At 36.1% G+C, this 12,863-nt stretch overlaps 1 long non-coding RNA gene across 2 annotated transcripts; it reads right to left on the bottom strand.

Annotated features, from left to right (window-relative positions):
* Positions 1-403: 403 nt before the first annotated feature.
* On the bottom strand, positions 404-5,576 carry LOC141378246 (uncharacterized). Of its 2 annotated transcripts, none has more exons than XR_012392277.1 (4): positions 5,472-5,576; positions 4,990-5,074; positions 1,789-1,889; positions 404-1,522 (listed from the first exon to the last, which is right to left on the bottom strand). It is a non-coding gene; the product is annotated as an uncharacterized lncRNA (long non-coding RNA). The 2 variants fall into 2 exon arrangements; XR_012392276.1 differs by lacking the exon at positions 5,472-5,576 and adding an exon at positions 5,309-5,436.
* Positions 5,577-12,863: the final 7,287 nt, after the last annotated feature.

The raw sequence follows: 12,863 nt of genomic DNA on the forward strand, positions 1-12,863 counted from the left end.
TGAAATTCATACGCTGATTTAATAATGGTACGTATCGGTTACCTAGCAGGTTTCGGTACCCAATCCTAGTGGCGAGTATGCTGATGCCACGTTGCCTTGGTCCCGGATTCACCCCAGCTGTCACTTCATCAGCACGGATCGATCCCAGCTGGAGCTCATCAGCAGACACTCGTATAAGCCATCCCCAAACACAAGGAAGACGAGCTTCATTTCACTCAATAGCCGCATTTCCACTATCGGGCCAGTGCGAGCCAGGGCTTTAATCGGGCCGGGCCGGGCCAATAGCCCGGGAGGTTGAGAAATGAGACCGAAATCATGTCGCGTTTCCACTGTCGGGCTAGTAGCTCATGTCGTAAAAATTGACTTCTCATCAATTACAAATTATCAGACCAGAGGTTTTGAATATCAGAAAATAGACTTTATTCTCCATAATAAAGCCGAGAAAGAGCAGAGCAGACCCCAGAGCATTCTGAAGTCTCTGTGTTGCTCCTGTGCAGGCATACTCATCTTACACAGACATATCACTGTATTTTTAACACAGGCTGGCATGTTTGCTGCAAACACTACATACATTTTGTGAAGAGAAAATTAACTGCTTTACACTTAGAAAATACTTCATACAGAGAGAATAAAATCTTCTTCAATCCCTCCTCTTAAGACTTTAGTCTTAATATTATTGTCTTTTAACCCCAAAGTGCAATTTCATAATCCAGTTCTCTTAATTACCTCTATCTAGTGACTGATATTAGCCACATAGCTGTTATCAATTGACTAGATTATGCCACTGTACTTTGACAGAAGTCCAGCCAAACATCTCCCCTTTCTTTTTTGATTTGAAGGAAGTAAAAGACTGTACTCTCTTTTTCTCTTAACACATCAAAGACAACAATGTTTTAAGCATAAGTATTCAGTTGGTTCAGTGCTAGCTGCTAGTTTTCACACTCATGTAGAATATACTGAAGTGATATTATATATAGGTACCATGAAAGCAATATGCAAACAAAATCAATATGCAAATGTAAAAAGCATCAAATGTTGATCTTGATCTTTCCTCATCCTTGTTTCTCTTCTTCTGAGCTATCAGCATCTTCACTTGACTTTAATAGATGTTAATGGGGATGTGTGGTTGAGAGTCTGAGTTCTGGAATCTGCAGTTGTGCATTCATCATCCCTTGATTTGTGACACTTCTGTATGTGGTATTCAGGCACATTATTAGAATCACTCTTTTCTTTGCTCTGATAAACTCTTGCTTCCACACGTGGCACTTAGTAGTTAAGAGCTTTGGAATATTCAGGCTCCTCTGTTTCCAGTCAGCTTTCCTTTGCTGGAGTTGTTCCCTTTCGCTCCTTTGAGGCATTGGTACCTCATCAATGGCATCCCCTTTGGCAGCTGTTGGATTTGCCCTCATCCAGATATGGTCCTTTCCTCCTGAGCTCTCCAGAGCATCCACAGATAGACTCGATCAGCTGGACCAATTGGACCTTATATCTCTGCTCTCTCACATGGCTCCTTTCTGGTTTCCTGCACAGATATCGCTTTGCACATGGCAATTATTTGTTTCTTCATAAAAGTCCCTACTATATTAGACATCTTTGCAAACCATTCCAAGAGGTTATGTGCATGGTTATATGTGAGATTATATGCCAGGTTTTATGCAAAGTTTCATGTGGTTTCTTGCAAGGGTCATGCGGTTTCTTGCAAGGTTTCTTTCAAGGGTCGACCCAATAGCAGTTCATGCGATGCGGTGTTAGATGCTTGTTTCTGTCAGTTTCCATGCCATCACTCACCAATGCACTTGTAAACACATTAATCCCATTAAGTTTATTATTTTCAAATATTTCATTGAGCGTTGGTCTTGATGGATCATCTTCATCTCTTTCAGCCATTTCTGGTAATTGAGCATAATACAATTATTCTCTCTTTTGCTTTATTCATAATTTTTCATACTTCTTTAGATGTTTTTATTTATTGATCATTCATTAACTTCATGAATGCAAACCCATTATGAACTTATTTCTGAAGGCATTTCAAAATTTAGGAAATACTTCTCTTGTCACAGATGTAATAACTGTTCCTGCTTCATAATTTGCTTCTAGTATTACTCCAATCATCTACTCATCATAGTTTCTTAACTGTGCTTGTTTACAGAATAATTCTCTATCTAGTCAACACCAAAAACAGTCATCATCTCACTGTTTGGAGCAATGGTCTCCACTCAAGTCTTTTAATTGAACTAGAGCTCTGTGAAGCTGTAGATAATTCAATCATCCACATATTGTGACAGTGTCCATACTATGATCTTCTCCCTTATTATAACCCTTTATGCATTCTGGTGTATACAGTATATGCTATTCACCAAGCTACACAAGTACAAACAAGTTTCTACCCTCCTCTGGTAGTTACCTAAAATAAACTCAATAGAAACCAAACCACTTGAAATATTTATCATCCAAAAGAACATATCTTTACATACAATATTAACTTCAGCTGGAAAATCTTTTCTTATTGATTTTCTTAAATCATAAGCTAAACATTAAGCCTCTTTTATCTGTCTTGATTAACTATTTATTTTAACTATCAAATTAACTTCAATTAAATATTATTAGTTACTTATAATTTATTACTACTTTAAATTTAAATAGAAATGTCTAGGACAGATTGCATATTACATTATCTAGATGTTTCTATTAGTGCTCCTATTTTTACACAAACTTTTCAATAGTGTTTAATACCTATTTCAGCATTTAGTGGTTTTCTTTATGGGCAAATCTACATCTGATTTAATTTTAACCCTGACTATGCTGGCTGATTTTATCTGCATCTCAGTCCTGTAATGACAATCATTTAGTTGGAATTTGACACTTCTTTCTTTTACTAATCAATTTTCAGAGCTATATATTAATTCCTTTTTCGTCCAAATTTATGGTACTGTCTTTTGGCTAACATTTATTTCTTAAGGCATTCTCATTAAACTAGTTGTTCATACAATTTTGATGCACTTTTTTATCAGCCGACTAAAACTTACTGTATGTTTTGTAAATTTCTCTTTGCTCTGTTTAACTATTATTCCTTAATATTTTTTTTCAAATTATTTTTCACATATGTTTTCATGTGAAACAATATCTTTTTCTTAAACACTTTTCTCTTTCAATTTTTCTTATAGTAATTTAGAACTGTTACTTTTTGACCTTATCATGTCCTATGAATTCATTAAAATTGTTGTTTCAATCTTCTCTTTAACTATAAATAATTTTTCTAGATTTGAATTTTTCCAGTTTTCAATATCCAATCTTGATTTAGGTCATTCACAATAATATTATGCTTAGATATTATTGCCTTATCAAAAGCTTTTTCTTTTTCTTTAGTTAGTCTGCTGCATTGTAATTTATCATTCTATGTTTAAGGAACTTTATGATTAAACCAATTGAAACTTAAACCTAAATTATTTAACATTCATCATAATATATTATTTAACAATACACATTTAAAGTTTCATCTTAAAATGTAGCTTTTTCAGTCCTCAGTAAATCCTGAGTATGCAGTGCCTGCATCACTGCTGTAGCATGTCACAAGTGTCAACAGCCATTTTGCTCATTGTGTTTTTCAAACACCTTTCCATTTGCCAGTGTACTCAGAGATGTCTGGTAGGTACAAGACTACAGTCCCCCAAAGTTCATCCCTATGTCCTCTTAATTAATATATATAGAATTCAGCTCATGACTTAATAAAATATATATATATTTTTTTTTTTCTTCCATTTTTTCATTCATCAAATAAAGACTCCTTTTGTAGTTTAACAACTTATTTTCTCTAATTATTTTTCATTCTCAATCATTTTTATCATATGTAAATATGCTTAATTTTCTATTTGTTAAATGTTCTTAAAATTAATTTCTTTGGCTTCAGATTGTGCTTCACTTATTTTTCCTAATCTTATTCTAGTGTTTCCTCACTAGTTACATTACATCTTACACTATTTTAATTTCTCTAACATTTCCATACCTGTTTTAATTCAACAGTACTATATGGTGGCCTAATGTCTAATATACCTGTTCAAAATCCTTACTGCAATAGCTTCAAGTTCATAGTACTATTTTAACTCCCCATGTTTGTTTACTTTAAGCATTTTTCCTATCTGAAATGCAATTTTTAATTCTCAATTACATTTTAAGTACATAAAATATTAACTATATAATTTTTGAACTCACTATTATGTTCTTTCATTTCTCCTCAGTGTCTATGCTTTACATCTGACTCACTGCTTTTACTACAAATAGCTGTTGGCTCAGATGACAGCCTGTAGCTGACTTTAAAACAGATGACAACAGTCAACTTACTCCACAACAATTTTTTATTGCACTTAAACATAATTTTATCTTTTAAAGCCAAATCTTGTTTTCTTCAAAATGTTGCTGTTTTTTCTAATTTTTGTCTTATATTACTTTATAATATATATTTTTAAACATCTTCTCTTTTAATTCTATTAAACAATGTTTGGACTTCTTTTTTCTCCATTTTCCTATGCTTCTTTTCCTTTTTAAAAATTAGCATTTTTGTCTCTTAGATTTTCCTAATTCATTTTTTTAAGCTTATTTTCCTTAAACATTTGATCATTAACTCTTCAATTAATCAATATTCATTAAAGTTTTTTCTTCTAATTCTTTATTTACTCAAATTATTAACTTATCTTTTTTTTACTGATTTAGTAAATTTATTTCCTGATCAATATAACTATTAATCTCCATATGTAGTTATTTCTATGCTTCAATTTTTTTATTTCTTAATATTTATTAGTATAGCTTCTAGTTGCATTTTTATTTTCACTTTTTATTTATTAAATCTTATTCTATCATGTATATTTTCTTATTTCGTTTATCTTATTACATTACTTTATATTTCTATTTATTTAATACCTTATAATATATCTTTACTCTTTAGCTTCTATCTGTCCTGTGAGACTTTTGTTCTTAAAATAGACAGATTCTTACCACTCCTGAAGCAGACCTTCTTCCAGACTGTCGACATGTCAGGAATTTCAGTCCCCTCTCTGCCTATAGTTCATACTTAAAAACACTTCAAACACACAGAGATTATTCAGAAAAATGTTTAACTCGTATATTCTTGTTTTTAGTCTGTGTCTTTCAAATGCAATATGATCTCAATTAATTTTATGAGGCTTAAACCTCCTCTGTATCACAATATCTTCCCTAAACTGCATCACTCTCTATCTTATTGTTCTTAAATCACACAACATATGCAATCCTTCTTTTATATTATAATATAAAACGATAATTCTTTTAAACTCACTCTTATTGCAAACATACTTCTAAACACAATCATACTTCTCACTCGTCCTAACCTCATCTCTTACACTGTGTAACCTGAACCTCACCTCTATTCTAGTCTCTCTAGATCAAAGGTGATAGCTTCTAAGCACCCCAGCAACACAGACAAATACACAAATACTTACAATTACATAAATACACCTCACTCCTCTTGAGTGACCTGTCCGAGCAGCCTCTAACCTTAGAGCTATAACCACAGAATTCTCCACTACACTCCTCTTGAGTGACCTGTTACTTTTGCTCCCGTCTTTACTGTTCTTCAGTAAAAATAGCATTTCACAGGATTCTTGCCTTTTTTCCCCCAGCCTCCTGAATAATAATATTTATTATTATTAAAACAGAACGGGTACTCCGAGGTCTTTGCGCGCTTCTCTCTACTTTATTAATCTGCTTTAATCTCTTAACTGTCACCACACTTTAAGAACTTCCTTTTAAAACTTAAAAATGCTCTAGGCATAATCTTCATCATTAAAAAATTTCCCAAACATGAGTAACAGTTACTAGTTAACGTTTATCCTATCCGTCAAGGCCCTCTTAGGAAAACACAGATCATTTGCATGCAAATTGTTATTTTCTTCTGGTATTCAAAACCCCTTTGTTTTTCTTTTATATCTTTACTTTTACTTTTTTAGTTTTACTTGTAGTTCTTTATAGCTGGAGAAACAGTTAAAGTGACTTTTTACCGTTACAAGCAGGTCCTTGGTAGAAAAAACACAAACGTATAAGCGAAAATTGCTTACCGTTTTTTATCGTGGCCACATATTTGTGTTTTTCCTCCAAGCCTCAGCATGTCCAGTGTCACCCGTCTATCTCTTTCCAGCCGCACGTGCGGGCGCCATTTGTCGTAAATATTGACTTCTCATCAATTACAAATTATCAGACCAGAGGTTTTGAATATCAGAAAATAGACTTTATTCTCCATAATAAAGCCGAGAAAGAGCAGAGCAGACCCCAGAGCATTCTGAAGTCTCTCCTGGACACCTTCCAAAGTCTCTCCTGCTCCTTCTCCTTTATTTATGTTTTTGACACACCCCTATGTGTCTCTTTTTAACTTTTGACCATTTTTGAATAGGTTTTCTAGTCTAAGGGGTCCTGCTATTCTTGGCTCTCAGCCCACTAGCTCATGTCAACAGAGATGTTACAGGTCTATGTCAGCAAAGTATAGATGCAACTTATGCAAAGGAACTAAGTGTTTACATACATTGTTATGATAGGATAATAACTTGATAATATGTTACTCATTCTAACTTCTGACACATATAGCTTCATACAAGTATTTAACATAAATAATCAGTGCTTTACATATTCAGTTATTCTACACAATCAGTCACTCAGCCTTCTCCTAGTGTTGCTCCTGTGCAGGCATACTCATCTTACACAGACATATCACTGTATTTTTAACACAGGCTGGCATGTTTGCTGCAAACACTACATACATTTTGTGAAGAGAAAATTAACTGCTTTACACTTAGAAAATACTTCATACAGAGAGAATAAAATCTTCTTCACTCACAGCGCGTCACGCAAACACCGCCCACAGAACGTCCCCGAATCAAACGTCACACAACCCGCCCACTTCAGTGGGAATCAGGACAGGCAGATAAAGCACACCATAGAATTATCACGAAACGAAACCATTAAAATGAAGACAACCGAAACAAACAAATGACACCTTACTGTACAGCAGTACATGAAATGTCTATACGCACAGACCTGTGTATTTCCATTCATTACATTTTAGTCGCCGACCGACTGTTGGCATTGTGCATCGAGTGCTCTCGCCATTAACGGAGGGACCCAACACAGAGAGCGCACACATCCATAATATAAAGCCACAGAAATTCTCGTTTATAACTCGATATGGCATGTATTTTATAACATCCTCGTTTTGATAGACATCGTGTTAAGTGTTTCCGGCACAAGAGCGAGTAGCCTAATAAAATATAGCCATATTTGTTGCGCTCGGCAGCTATTCACTAAAGGTCTTCATTTAAAGTTTCATTTATAAATTTAACCACATCATATAAAAACATAAACAGTTGTTTTGGCTTCCGGTTATGGCGGCGGAGTGAGCAGTCGCGTTCTTTTACCTCTCCCAGTTCACGCTACTGTGGTACATTATCTACCAACACCCATCGCTTTCTTTTTCGTTATTTTGTTGTTTAACTGCTGTTTGATCATGCCCAAGCCGCCAAAACAAAACAAGCCGGACCATTCTCGAGTAATTACGGAAGATTGCACTAACTCCAGCGAGGCTAACGTTAGCAGTGACCATGCGGTTAGCTATGAAAGTTCGCTAACGGACTCCTCACACGGATCTCTGCTGAAACACATCGCCAGCGTTGTTGCTGAAGAGGGACAGCGAACGCAAAAGATGATGAACGACTCATTTGCCAAACTGGAATCTGGTTTGGATGTCAAATTTGATAATATCATCAAACGCATTGACGAGGTTGCTGCCATTACCGACTCTCTTGCGTCTCGTCTGACCGAGACTGAGTCCCGTATCTCCGCTGCGGAAGATGACATCGGCCCGCTAAAAATGAAACTAACTGAACTTGAAAAACTGAACATGACACTCACCGAAAAGATCACAGATCTAGAAGGACGATCCAGGCGGGACAATATTAGGATCTTAAATCTCAGAGAATCTGTCGAAGGTAGCGACCCATTACAGTTTTTTGAATCTTTCATACCAAAACTGCTCGAGTTGCCAGTCCCGTCTATCGCAATAGACCGCGCGCATCGAGGGCTCGGTAAACCTGCGGACGGCCGCCCACGGCCCGTTATTATCAAGATTCATCGCTCCAGAGACGTTGCTACAATTCTGTCTGCAGCCAGACGTAAAGGCCAACTTTTGTTCGAGGATCAACCCCTTCGTATTGCTCCCGACATCTCACCTGCAGTTCGTGCCGCGAGAAGAGCCTTTAACCCGGTTTGCACTGAACTCATTAAAAGAGGAATCCGGTTCCAAATGAACTTCCCTGCTCTTTTGATCTTCAAGGTGAATGGCATCCAGAAATCTTTCAGAGACCCTACAGATGCCAAAACGTGTTTAGACGGTATTGTTAGTGCGTAAACTTCTTTATTACCTTATTCCCTTTTTGGTTGATCAACAGTCACACGAACTTATTTATTTGATGGGTGTTTTAAATATTATAATTGGGAGAGTTTTCCTATGTTTAAATCTTTGTTTGTGAAGCTTTGGTGTTTTCATTAGCTAGGTTATTGTGTAATTACTTTTTTTTCTCTCTCTCTCTCTTGTTTGGTGTTTTTTGTAATTCATACAATTCCTAGCTCCTTTTCTAGCTCTTAAAGGAGGATAGACATGGGTAAATCCAATCTTCTCCTTTTTTTATTTATGTTTTTATACATTTTGAATTTTATCTTATTTTGGCCTGGACCAGAGTTTAATGCTTATCTTCACTTTTTATCTTGCTCCCTACATAGTCTGTTTTCTCAAATTTATTTGCCCTTATCTACTTTTTCAGTATTCCATAAATGGTTGATGGTGTCAAGCTAAATATTCTTACCCTTAATGTTAGGGGCCTTAATAATCCAGTGAAACGTGTTGCTATACTAGATTTTTTACGCAAACAAAGAGTAAATGTAGCCTTTTTACAGGAGACCCATCTGGTAAAGAAGGATATTAATCGGATTTCTAATCGCTATTACCGTGTCATAGCCTCTTCCTCAGCTGTGAATAAATCTAAAGGTGTGGCAATTTTATGCCAGCGCAACTTGCGTTTCAGGCTGTTGGATTCGTGGGCTGATAACAAAGGCAGAGTATCTGTTTCAAAAGTTCAGATAGAAAAAAGAGATATTGCCTTTGTCTCAATTTATGCACCCAACATCTTTGAAAAAACATTTTATGCTCAAATTACCAAAACACTCCTAGAGCTTTCTGACTTCAAACTGATAATAGGCGCTGATTTTAATGCTGTCATTGATTGCTCATTGGATAGGTCTAGTCATTCTGAAAATGCTGATCAAAAATATGCGTCAGAGGCCTTACGATCTGTGATTAATGACACCGGTATGATAGACCTCTGGCGCATACTAAATCCAAATGCTAAAGATTACTCTCACTTATCCTCTAGACACAAAACTTTTTCTCGAATCGATTATATTTTTTCGTCTAGAGGTCTATTTTACGAAATTGTTAGTGCTAGTTTATTGCCAGTAGCATTTTCTGATCACAAAGCAGTAGTTGCTTCAGTTTTGCTAAATCCCAAACCAGCTCGAGCCCCCAGATGGCGTTTCAACACCACGCTACTTCGAGATGAAACATTCAGAAAAAAGTTTTTAAACGAACTTACAGACTTTGTCAGTATAAACAAAAGTTCAGTTGATGACCCAAGGATACTCTGGGATGCTGTGAAGGGTTTTATTAGGAACTTTACAGTCTGCTATGCTTCAAGTATAAGGAAAGCTCGATCTTCAAAATTACTTAAACTAGAGGCTAAACTTTCTGCCTTGGACTCTCTTTTGCAACAAGGTTATGATGATGATGTTAAGCTTCAGTTTGACCTTGTTAAAAAGGAGATTAATGATATTATGAAGCAGCGTGCTGAATTTTTAATACACAGGACACGTCAGTTTTACTATTTTAATGGGGCAAGACCCAGTCGTTTACTTGCACTTAGATTAAGGTCCAGCGAACATTTTACAGATATTAGCTCAATTAATTCAAAAGACGGTATAACTCTCAATGAGCCCTCACAAATAAATGCTACTTTTCGCAGTTTTTATGCTGAACTATATAGCTCGGAAATATCTCATAACCAAGATGCATGTGATAGTTTCCTAAACAAAATAACACTTCCTAAACTATCTGAAGAAGATTCACTAAGTTTAAATTACCCCATAACTTTTGAGGAGCTCAAGGAAGCAGCTTTGGATATGTGTACCGGCAAATCTCCTGGACTGGACGGAATTCCTATAGAATTCTATACTACCTTTTGGGATAATCTGGGGCCTTTACTCTTTGAGATGATCCAAGCTGTTATTGAAAAAGGGTCCTTTTCCAGTAATGTCAATATTGCAATTATCTCGCTTTTGCTAAAAAAGGACAAGAATCCTAATGAGTGTACAAGTTACAGGCCACTTTCTTTACTTAATGCTGACCTTAAAATTTATGCAAAACTTCTTACAAGAAGACTTCAACCCATTATGACCAAACTTATTAACTGTGATCAGACCGGCTTTATTAGATCTAGGCTTGCATCAGATAATGTCAGAAGATTACTCCATATTATACATAGTACATCCTCCTCAACGCATCCTACTGCCGTCCTTTCCCTAGATGCCATGAAAGCTTTTGATCGTCTTGAGTGGCCGTATCTTTGGTCAGTGCTGGAAGTCATGGGTCTGGGGTCCTCCTTTATTGATATGATTAAGGCCCTTTATGCAAATCCCACAGCCATGGTTCTAACAGGTAGCATTTGCTCTTCATTGTTTAATATAGCTAGAGGTTCACGACAAGGATGCCCCTTAAGCCCTTTTCTATTTGCGCTTTCACTTGAGCCATTGGCACAGACCATTCGCTTGGACAAAGGCATCACCCCAATTACGGTTTGTGGGACTAGCCATCATATTTCTCTATACGCAGATGATATCCTCCTTTATTTAAGTAAACCTTCACAGTCTATTCCTATTATCTTATCAATTTTTGACAGTTTTGGTAAGATCTCCGGATACAGAATAAATTGGACAAAATCAGCACTTCTTCCGCTAAACGATGCAATGAGAAAAATTACATCCCCGTTAGGTATTCCTGTAGTTAAACAATTTAAATACTTGGGTATTATGATTGGCTCTTCATTACAGTATATCATCAAGTCCAACTACGAGGACATACTATCAAAAATTTCACGTAATTTAGAAAACTGGTCATCTTTACCAAACTCTCTTAGATCACGTGTCTCAATTATTAAAATGAATGTGCTGCCCAGAATTAACTTTGTGAGTTCTATGTTGCCTCTTCCACCTCCTTCTCATTTCTGGGATAGACTACAGAGAGTAATTACAAAATTTATCTGGAATTGCAAACGACCACGTCTTAAACTTTCTATAATGCAACGAGACAGATATGCTGGTGGACTTTCACTCCCAAATTTCAAGCTTTACCACTGGTCCTTCACGCTTCGTCCCTTACTTTGCTGGTTTGATGATAAAATTGAAGTTTCTTGGCGTTTGCTGGAGGAAAATTTGGTTCTTCCATTGAAGTTGAATGAGATTTTGTTTGCTAATATACCTAAAAGCAAGTGCAAACTCAGTTTTGGTCCCTTAATATCACACGCTCTCTCAGTCTGGAAAGCAGCAGAAAAAGTCTGTGATATACATTCAAACTGGAATCCTTGTTCTCCTATCTTTAATAACTACGGTTTATTAATTGGTAAACACCCAATTAAATTTGGCCAGTGTCGACAATGGTATGATAAAGGTATTCACTCATTAGGTAACCTAATAGGCGAAAAGGGCCTCTATACTTTCAAAGAACTTTCTATTAAGTTTAATCTGCAAAGCTCCTCCTTTTTCTTTTACTTACAGCTGAGGGCAGCCATGAAAACCTATGGGGTCCCTTGGATGGCTCCTCTTAAAAAACACCCCTTGTTAAAACTATTGGATGACTCTCAAGGAACACGGGGATTGGTTTCTAAACTATACACATACTTTTCGGAAAAAATGTACCTCCCTCTGTCATTAGACTCCTCTTGGAGATCAGATATCTCAGAACTGTCTCCCACCTTTGACTGGGATGAAGTCTGGGCAATGGTAATGCTTGCGTCCAGAAATCCTGATCATCAACAGATTCACTTAAACTTCATCCATAGGACTTATATTACTCCACGCAAACTTTATAGCATGAAGCTTAAACCTGATCCTAAATGCACTCTCTGTCACACAGGTGAAATTGGTACATTCTTTCACATGATTTGGGACTGTCCTGGGCTTGGTTACTTTTGGAATATGGTTAAACAAAATTTATCTTCACTACTAAACGTTTCAATCCCTCTCGCCCCCTCTATTTTCATCTTAAATGATTTTTCTGGCATTCAACTTAATAAAACTCAAAAGCGAGTGTTTTTAGCTGGCTTGACTGCAGCCAAGAAAATAGTTGCAACAAGATGGAAGCCCCCTCATTCTCTTAATCATCATTTTTGGATTAATACTTTTATTGACATTGTATATATGGAAATGTCCACTGCTCGCATCCATGGTGCAAGAGAGGACACCATCAGACTTTGGGCGCAAACTTTACACAGACTTAAAGATTTACTAACTTGAATCCATGAGACATCAAAAAGCATGATCTTCTGGCTCCAGGCTTTTTTATTTTATCTTTTTTTTTATTAATTTTTTTCCCCTCATTTATTATTTATTAGAATTATGTTTTATTATTACATTATTTTTACTTTTTTTTTCTTTTCTTTTCTTGTTTTTCTCTTTTCATAGTAATTTAAGGTTCCCTGTTTGGGCTTCTAATAACGTTCATTGTCGTAGACCTTTTTCAG

Source organism: Danio rerio, chromosome 16, assembly GCF_049306965.1.
Source record: "Danio rerio strain Tuebingen ecotype United States chromosome 16, GRCz12tu, whole genome shotgun sequence".
NCBI lineage: Eukaryota > Metazoa > Chordata > Actinopteri > Cypriniformes > Danionidae > Danio > Danio rerio.